At 50.1% G+C, this 8,965-nt stretch overlaps 1 long non-coding RNA gene across 1 annotated transcript; it reads left to right on the top strand.

Annotated features, from left to right (window-relative positions):
- Positions 1–685: 685 nt before the first annotated feature.
- LOC144576898 (uncharacterized) lies at positions 686–3,700 on the top strand. Its single transcript, XR_013519663.1, has 3 exons — positions 686–765; positions 1,615–2,738; positions 3,268–3,700. It is a non-coding gene; the product is annotated as an uncharacterized LOC144576898 (long non-coding RNA).
- The last annotated feature ends 5,265 nt before the right edge of the window (positions 3,701–8,965 follow it).

The following is an 8,965-nucleotide window of genomic DNA, read 5'->3' as shown; positions in this document are numbered from 1 at the left end:
TCACATTAAAAGTGATCAGAAGTGCAACCAGAGCCCTAACCTTCCAGTCTCTGATTCAGCCTCTGCAGAACTGGAGAAGGGGAACGTTCAGAGGTGCTTTCCTGCTGGGGCAGGGCAGTGGAAAGAAAGAAAGGACTCAAAATAGGATCGTGCTCTCTGAAGAGCACAGTACAGGCAGGAAGTCTTACCCTGCCAGTGTTTCTCCCACAAAAATGTTCTCTTTATTCTGTGGGACACCAGCAGGAGGTCACCTGCACATCGAAACAAAAGGAAGCCCCCGCCACTGGAGCTGAGGCTGGGAGGCAGGTAGGCCAGGGCATGGAGGGGTCCCTGGGGAGGCGGTTGTTGCTGACCCTGAGCCAGGCGTCCTGTTTGGCCTGGGTGCAGGCATGGACCACCCTGGGCTGACCCCAGGGATCCCGTGTGCCAGCTCCAAGGACAGCCCTTCAGCAGGGGCAGTGGGGGATGGTGCTGGCAGCCAGGAAGCTTTCTTCCATAGCGCTCTGAGCCTCTGCAGCCTCTCTGGTTTCTTGGCACCATAAACTGCTTGATCTCTGTCCAGCGATTTGCTCCTATAAACAACAGAGGAGAAGAAAAAAAAAAAAACAGAAAAGTTGTGAGAAACAGATACAGGGAATTAGGTCAACCTAGAAATTCTAAAACATCAGCAAAGCTCTTGTTTGGCATGATTCATTCCACGACCTCTGACCACAGCCAGGCCTTGAATGTGGAGGCAGAACTTAAGAGTGAGACTGAATGGAGCAGGTGAGAAGAAGGGTAAGGTGATCCTTGGCTCAGAGGTGGGGGAACCACTGCCCGTGACTTTTGTTCTGATGGATGGGTCTGCTGGAATTGGGGGGTGGGCGATAGGCGGTGCTGACCGTTCTCTTGGATCCTGATGTAGTAGCTGAAGTGGGCTGGACCTCCTCATGCAATTCAGCATCGAGCTCTCCAACATACAGAGCACTGAGCCAAGATGTTTGCATGGGAACGCACGCCACCCCCATCTTTGAACCTCATCATCACACTTCCGTTTCCTTGATCTTGATGCCAATGTGGTGTTTACCGGAGACCAAGTAGTCGCCAGAGATTTACCCGGCAATAACACCTCCACTGATGAAAGCAAGCCTTCCGCTCGGCGGCAGCCTGGAAGCCACTTAGAAGACTATTTTTATTCTCCATGAGTCTCTCCATAGACAATCACCCGTCGTGGGGAGCACATTTACACCGTAGGCAATGGAATGCATTTTAATTGCATTAATCAGAGTTGGGATAGGACTGAAGACAAAAGGCTCACTCTGTACAAAATTAAAGACTGTTGCTTATGCTCAAGACCCCGTGGCTAGGGGAGCCTAGACAACAGGACTCCCTGTCTCCTGGGAGCCAAGAGCAGCAAGGAAAGGGATCTTGTTTGCCTTGAGAGAAAATGGAGCTAGCTGCTTGTTGCCTGGCTGCTGAGGGTCTGGAAGGGGAGGGGGCTTATTGGTGGAAGCTGGATTTAACCTCAAGGGAAACAAAGGAAAAAGGAGTTTGATGTTGTAGAATGGGCACTTGTCTTAAGATTTGCTTGGAGGCAAGTTATTTAACCTTTCTATTTCTTCTTCTGTAAAACAGGCAAATGATATTTATCTACTAACATGAGGAAGGTGGAGTAAGAGAAGGGATGGAAACGTGTATCACATCCATAAAGTAGAACAGACAGATGATCGCCTTCTTCACTGTCTACCGCGTATCCTGTACTAGCTCCAAGATGGACTCTGTGCTCATGATTTTACAGTATTTGCCTCTTTGCATGTTTACAGCAATGCTGAAAGGAAGGCAGTGATTTTCATCCCCATTTTGCAGATGAGGAAAGCAGGCAGGTTAATTTCACATGCCCAGAGGCCCATGGCTAGTACCTGAGAAGCTGAGCTTTGAACGTGGAGCTGCCTGGCTGTGCTCTTCACTTTAGGGAAGGGCGTGTTCACTCTGTGCGTTTCTAGTGACTGTTGGGGATATATGGCCACGTGCCACAAAAACAGCTGCGGAGTCTAGGGAATGCTGTCCTCTTCTGCACAGCTCCTTGCCCTGCCTCCATTGCCCTCCATCTGTGAGTGGTCAGGGGCGCTGATGTCGCTTCCTGTGCCAGTCCCCAGCCAGGGCAATGAGCCTGACTTGAAAAAGCCCTTCAAAAGCTACGGTTCCGGGCTTGGCTAGACTTCAGATGGGACCAGGGAGCGCAGAGGGACTTGGACCAGGCACTTCACTCAGTCTCTGTGCAACCTACCCCTGGCGTGGAGCCAGCTTCCTGGGGGCGGGGGGTCTGTATTTCCAGAGAGAAGACTGCAAACCTACCTCACATCCATTCCAGGATCACTCACTCCCTTGGGCACAGTGACAATTCTTTAGTTATTCCCAAAATATTACTTAGCTTAAAGAGAGCCTCGTCCCCATTGTCCATGTAAGGACATCAGAAAGACACCTCCATCCAGGCCCCTTCAAGTGAAACCTACCTTTCCCCGTCTGTGAGGTTTAGGGGACCAGATTCTGAAAGAGCAACCTCAGCAGCAAGAACATGAGGATGGCCTCCAGCATCCAAGGCTCCTCTCCTTGCCCTGTTCACCACCAGCCTAGTCTCCATCCCTAACAGCTATGCCACTGGTGATGAGCCAGCCTCCTTAAGCCTCCACTGCCTCACCTGAAAGATGAGAATACTCAGCTGCGGCAGGAAGCTGGGAAGGCAGGATGCTGGGAAGGTGGTAAGCTGGGAAGGCGAGAAGCTGGGAAGGAGGGATGCTGGGAAGGAGGGATGATGGGAAGGTGGGAAGCTGGGAAGGCGGGAAGCTGAGAAGGAGGAATGCTGGGAAGGTGGGAAGCTGGGAAGGAGGAATGCTGGGAAGGAGGGATGCTGGGAAGGTGGGAAGCTGGGAAGGAGGGATGCTGGGAAGGTGGGAAGCTGGGAAGGAGGGATGCTGGGAAGGAGGGGTGCTGGGAAGGCGCAAAGCTGGGAAGGAGGGAAGCTGGGAAGGAGGGATGCTGGGAAGGCGCGAAGCTGGGAAGGCGGGAAGCTGGGAAGGAGGGAAGCTGGGAAGGCAGGATACTGCAGGTGCAGGGGCCGTTACCCCAGCAGGAAAATGGACCTTTTCATACTTGTCATCTCACGTGGCTGATTCTTCACCTGCATTTACAGACCCCAGCCTCACCCCCACCCCCGGCTTCCCCAATTCCTAGAGAGTCTGGAAAAGCTGAAATTCTTATCTGAAACTCTGTTAACACTTTTCCTTCCAGAGCCCATAAAAGCAAAGGGCAAAGCCACCAGCTGGGCCCCTGTGCTCCATGGCTGTGTGTGGGTGACTTCAGGTTTGTTGAGTGCCTTCTGCATTAGGGGTGGGAGAATGCAGAGTGCAAGAGAGGAGAGAGATTTGCCCACAAGTGAATGAGCTGAAAACTAAATCCAGGTGGACTCCAAAGCCCCAGTCGTTTGCTCAGTACAGCTCCTATGGGCTGTGAAATTTGTCTATGTAATGAGTAGCATCTGGACCAAGTCATATTTGGGAGGCGGTTGGCATTCTGTGACCCTGCAGTCTGCTCCACCACCTGAAATAAAACAGGGGCTTCTTTCTCCTCCTCCTTCTCCTTTTCCCTGCCCTCTTCTTAGTTTTATTAAAGCACAACGATATAATTAATACACAATAAACTACACACTTTAAAATTTAAAAAAGTGTCTCACTCCATCACCCAGGCTGGAGTTCAGTGGTGCCGTCGTAGCTCACTGCAGCCTCAAACTCCTGGACTCAAATGATCCTCCTGCCTCAGCCTCCTGCGTAGCTGGGACTACAGGTGTGCCATCAGACCTGGGTAATTTTTTAAAACTTTTTTGGTAGAGATGGGGTCTCACTGTGTTGCCCAGGATGTTCTCCAACTCTGGACGTCAAGCAATCGCAATCCTCCCACCTCAGCCTCCCAAAGTGCTGGGATTACAAACACAAACCACTATGCTCAGCCAAACTATACCCATGTAAAGTGTTCAGTGTGCTGACCTCAGGGACCCCTCCTGGTACGTGAAACTGGCAGGCCTGTCCTTGCCCTGCCCCTGCCTGCACAGAAGTTACAGTCCTGGAGGGGACCAGGGAGGACCAGAAATCTGGAAAGGACTTTTGGGGACCAGACTTGGAGAACTCTCCAGAAGAAACTGCCCCCAAACTGAAGCCCACAAGGAAAGGGTAAGAAGAGAAGAAAGCATGACAGGCTCGGTGGCTCTTGCCTGTAATCCCAGCACTTTGGGAGGCAGAGTCAGGTGGATCACCTCAGGTCAGGAGTTCGAGACCAGCCTGGCCAACATATCAAAATGCTATCTCTACCAAAAATACAAAAAGTAGCAGGGCATGGCAGTAGGCACCTGTAATCCCAGTAGTTCAGGAGGCTGAGACAGGAGAATCACTCGAACCTGAGAGATGGAGGCTGCAGTGAACCAAGGTCATGTTACTGCGCTCCAGCCTGGGTGACAGAGCGAGACTCCGTCTCAAAAAAAAAAAAAGAGAGAAGGTTCATACACAAAGAAGAAAGGTGCACATCATGTGGATTCAGTTAAGCTAGAGCTTCATTTGTTTTGGTGAAATTGTAAGTTAATTCCTGCCTTCTGGAGTATTTAATTAAAGGCAAATCCCATAGGCCACCTGTTGTTTTAACCATTTTTTTTTCCTGGGGTGGAGTCACTAGGACCCTTTGGAGCAGGGAATGTGGAGCAGCAACTGGCCATTGGATTCTCCTGGGGGAAATAGGGATTAGCAGGAATGATCAACATCTTGTCTTCAGAACATCGTAAATTCTTCAGTACCAAACCCAGAAAGCATCAGATTTACATCCTTAATTGGAACACAAGCTACTTGGTAGTCTAGCATAGATTTCCCATGTGTGTTTTATTTTCTTTATGGGGTCAAGAAAGAAAAAAGCAGACAGAGCTCTCCCTCATTCTGCTTCCTTCTGCGCAGTTTGGCTGTCGGCTGGTTTTCTTTGATTAAATCATTATCTCCTCTCCCTCAGCTTCTTTACTAGAGGGAGGCCCGTGGGTCAGGAGTTTGTGCTTGTAGACCTGACATAGCACTTATGTGTATTTCTCAATTGTTATTCCATCTTGTGCCTTGGGAGATAATTTGCCAACCCGGGGCATCCACCTGTGGTTCTGGGGCTTAAGTTTCCAGCCAGAAGGTGGTCAGCCTGACAGCCGCCCTTGAACCAGGGGACCAGGACAATTGGGCACAGCACTGGTGTTTGTATTATTTCACTTCATATTGTCAATATCATCCTATTATCAATCAGCAGCTACCGAAACCCCAATAACTGGCCTAAATTCCAATTAAATGACAGATTGAGTTCCTGAGTGAATTCTCCTGCCAGGAGAATGCAAAGGCCATGTTTCTGTTTTGTTCTTACAATGAGCTTCCAGGCCCGGAGAAATCAGGCCCTCTGCAGGGGCTTTGCAGAAAAGAACTCCACCAGGCCTTTGCCTCCAGTTCCAGAAACTTCCTCCACTAGAGCTTTGCCAAGCCTTAATCGTTCAGGGTTATTATTTGTGCCCTGTCCTCATTCTACCACGTAGAGTCTTAACGATTGTCGCCATGGCCACTACCACCTGTAGTCTGTTTACTCAACCTTAAAAAAAAAAATTGACATTTTACTTAAATAGGTTTACTTAAAAATTTCCGATGAATATGCTAAATGTTGAAAAGTGATGCCATTTGTGAGACCATTAAAAATGGAACAGAAATTCTAGACATTGGCTCTTCGACATAGTGCCTAGAGTTAATCATATGTATTGTGTGCTTACAAAAATTGCTAAGAGTAGGCTAGGCATGGTGGCTCACGCCTGTAACCCCAGCACTTTAGGAGGCTGAGGCAGACAGATCACTTGAGGTCAAGAGTTCGAGACCAGCCTGGCCAATATGGTGAACCCTGTCTCTACTAAAAATACAAAATTAGCTTGGCATGTTGGGGGATGTCTGTAGTCCCAGCTACTAGGGAGGCTGAGGGAGGAAAATGGCTTGAACCTGGGAGGTGGAGATTGTAGTGAGCCGAGATCACTCCACTGCATTCCAGCCTGGGCGACAGAGAGAGACTCGGTCTCAAAAAAATTTTTTGTTAAGAGAGTACTCGGGTGCGGTGGCTCACATCTGTAATCCCAGCACTTTGAGAGGCCAAGGTGGGCAAATCACTTGAGGTCAGGAGTTTGAGACCAGCCTGGCCAACAGGGAGAAACCCAGTCTCTACTAAAAATACAAAAAAAATTAGCTGGGCATGGTGGCGGTTGCCTGTAATCCCAGCTACTTGGGAGGCTGAGACAAGAGAGTCTCTTGAACCTGGAAGTCAGAGTTTGCAAAGAGCTGAGATCGTACCTTTGCACTCCAGCCTGGGTGACAGAGCAAGACTCTGTCTTTAAAAAAAAAAAAGTACTCTTGTGTTAAACGTTCTTACCGCACAAGCAGAACAAGACAAAGCCCCCCAAAACGAGGAACTTTTTGGAGGTGATGGATGTTTATGACTTTGAGTATGATGACCTCGTGGGTGTATGTGTATGTCCATACTCACCAAATGGCACATAATAAATATACGTAGTTCTTCAGTATGTCAGCACACCTCAGTTAAACTTTTTAAAAAGTACAATAAAGGCAAAACAATGTCATTCAAATGTAGCTGTTGCTAGCTGAAGCCTGAAGGCCCAGGATCTGCTCCTGCCAGTGACGAGGAAGGTTGGCCAGGGACACACTTGTGTGAGACAGAGGCTTTTCTCTGATGTCACCAGGGAGACTAGAAGAGAATGAAGAAGGGAGCTGCACCTTATACGGAACACAGGGACCCTGGGGCCCACTTTCTACTCATGCTGAGGATACTTGTTTCCCCAGCATTCCAGTGTTTGCTGTCCTGGCCACTTGTTAGACACAGTGGTTGGTCGGGGTGTAGGAGATGCCTGTTCACCACCAGGGCGTGCTCCCCGAGCGATCATCTACCATCTCAGGGCGCAGCTGAGCCTGCACCCCCCTGGCAGGGCTCAAGGCCCTGTAGAGGTTGTCCCTGGACAGACAAAGGTGCTGTCCCCTCTCCTGGTCCCTCACCATGGTGGGGAATTCTCTTCAAGCAAACACACCAGCTGTAAGGTTCTCAGCTTTCATGAGTCTTAGCATCCACACCTCTTACTGCCTAGTGTGTGTGTGTGTGTGTGTGTGTGTGTGTGTGTGTTTTGTTTTGTTTTTGAGATGGAGTCTCATACTGTCTCCCAGACTGGAGTGAAGTGGCATGATCTCAGCTCACTGCAACCTCCACCTCCTGGGTTCAAGCAGTTCTCCTGCCTCAGCCTCCTGAGTAGCTAGGACTACAGGCATGTACCACCATGCCCAGCTAATTTTTGCAGTTTTTTTAATAGAGACGGGGTTTCACCACGTTAGCTAGGCTGGTCTTATCTCTTGACCTTGTGATCCACCTGCCTCGGCCTCCCAAAGTGCTGGGATTACAGGCGTGAGCCACCATGCCTGGCCCTTAATGTGTTTTTTAACCAGGAGCACATTAATCTGGAAACAGCTCAAGAACTTGCCTGGTGGGAGCGAGTGGTCAGGGGACAGCCTGCCATTCTGTGACCTGTCATTGTCTTGAGGAAGCACCCCTTCTGCCTCCCTGTCTCCAACTGGCTGAGCATGGGGACCTCTGTCCTGGAATTCCCAGTGCCTCCCCACCCACCCCACAGAGACCTGGCAAGGCTGGCCGCTGTCTGGCCCCCTGAGAACTTCCAGGGTGAAGAGGTCCCCTTTGTGAGCACGTTTCCAATATTCCAAGTGGCTTCACACTCCGTCAGAGACAACAAAAGTGATGTTACTACTACACTTAGGTCTACTCCCAGGTGACACCTCGCTGTGTCATGCTCAAATTGGGGGGAAGTTCAAATCCATGTCCTGGGCCTTTCAGAGTAGGAGATGCACAGAAATGAAACTCACAAAGCTCAGCTCTGGGGCAATCATAGAACCTCAGACAAATGTTTCCACAGCCTTTTACGGTGACCACCCCTCTTCGATACTCAGGGGATGTGTGCCTCCCGCAGGCTTGTTAAGAGGATGAGGTGACTCCCCATACTGACTGAGTCAGGCCTCCACTCTCGCAGCGGATTCCCGAGCCCCTGCTCTCTCACTGAGGGACACAGAAACTCACTCAGCCTGCAGGTCATGTTTTAGCTCTGAGTGAAATGCTGACACTATTCCCTTAGATTGTAATGCCGAGCAATTAGACCAACTCCATTTTTCCTTGTCCAGCTGGTACTTTGCTAAGCTGACTTGGCCTGTGGGTCCCAGATTTGCCTCAGAGAAGAAAAGACCAGGCCAAGAATCACAGTTCTTTTTGTTGAACTTGAGACTTCGAAAATAAATAATAATGCCCCCTTTTTTTGGAGATGGGGTCTTGCTCTGTCTCTCAGGCTGGAGTGCAGTGGTGTGATCACAGCTCAGTGCAACCTCGATCTCCTGGGCCAAGCCCTTCTCTCACCTTAGCCTCCCGAATAGCTAGGACTACAGATACGCACCACCATACCTGCTTAATTTTTTTTTTTTAATTTTTAGTTTTTGTAGAGATGGAGTTTTGTTTTGTTGCCCAGGCTGGTCTCCAACTCTTGGCCTCAAGCAATCCTCCTGCCTCAGCCTCCCAGAGTGCTGGGATTACAGATGCAAGCTGCTGTGCCTGGACCAAAAATGCCTTTGCCATCAGTCTTGGGCCAGCTGCATGCTGAGGCTCAGTGCGGGGGACTGGATGAATCTGGAAAATGCTGGTGTTGTGAAGTCTGCAGCAAGCACCAGGGGTCTGTAGAGTGCTCACCTTGGTCCACCAGAGCCACACTCTGCTCCATGCCACCCACCCGGCAGTGACAATGCAGGCGGCGAGCTCAGCTGTCAAGCAGGTGCGGGGCAGACCCAGGGCAGCCTCCAGGCCCCCTGGAATGACTTGTGCTGAC

The sequence above is a fragment of the Callithrix jacchus genome, chromosome 7 (assembly GCF_049354715.1).
Source record: "Callithrix jacchus isolate 240 chromosome 7, calJac240_pri, whole genome shotgun sequence".
Taxonomy (NCBI): domain Eukaryota; kingdom Metazoa; phylum Chordata; class Mammalia; order Primates; family Cebidae; genus Callithrix; species Callithrix jacchus.
This window is presented reverse-complemented; position numbering and strand designations above follow the sequence as displayed.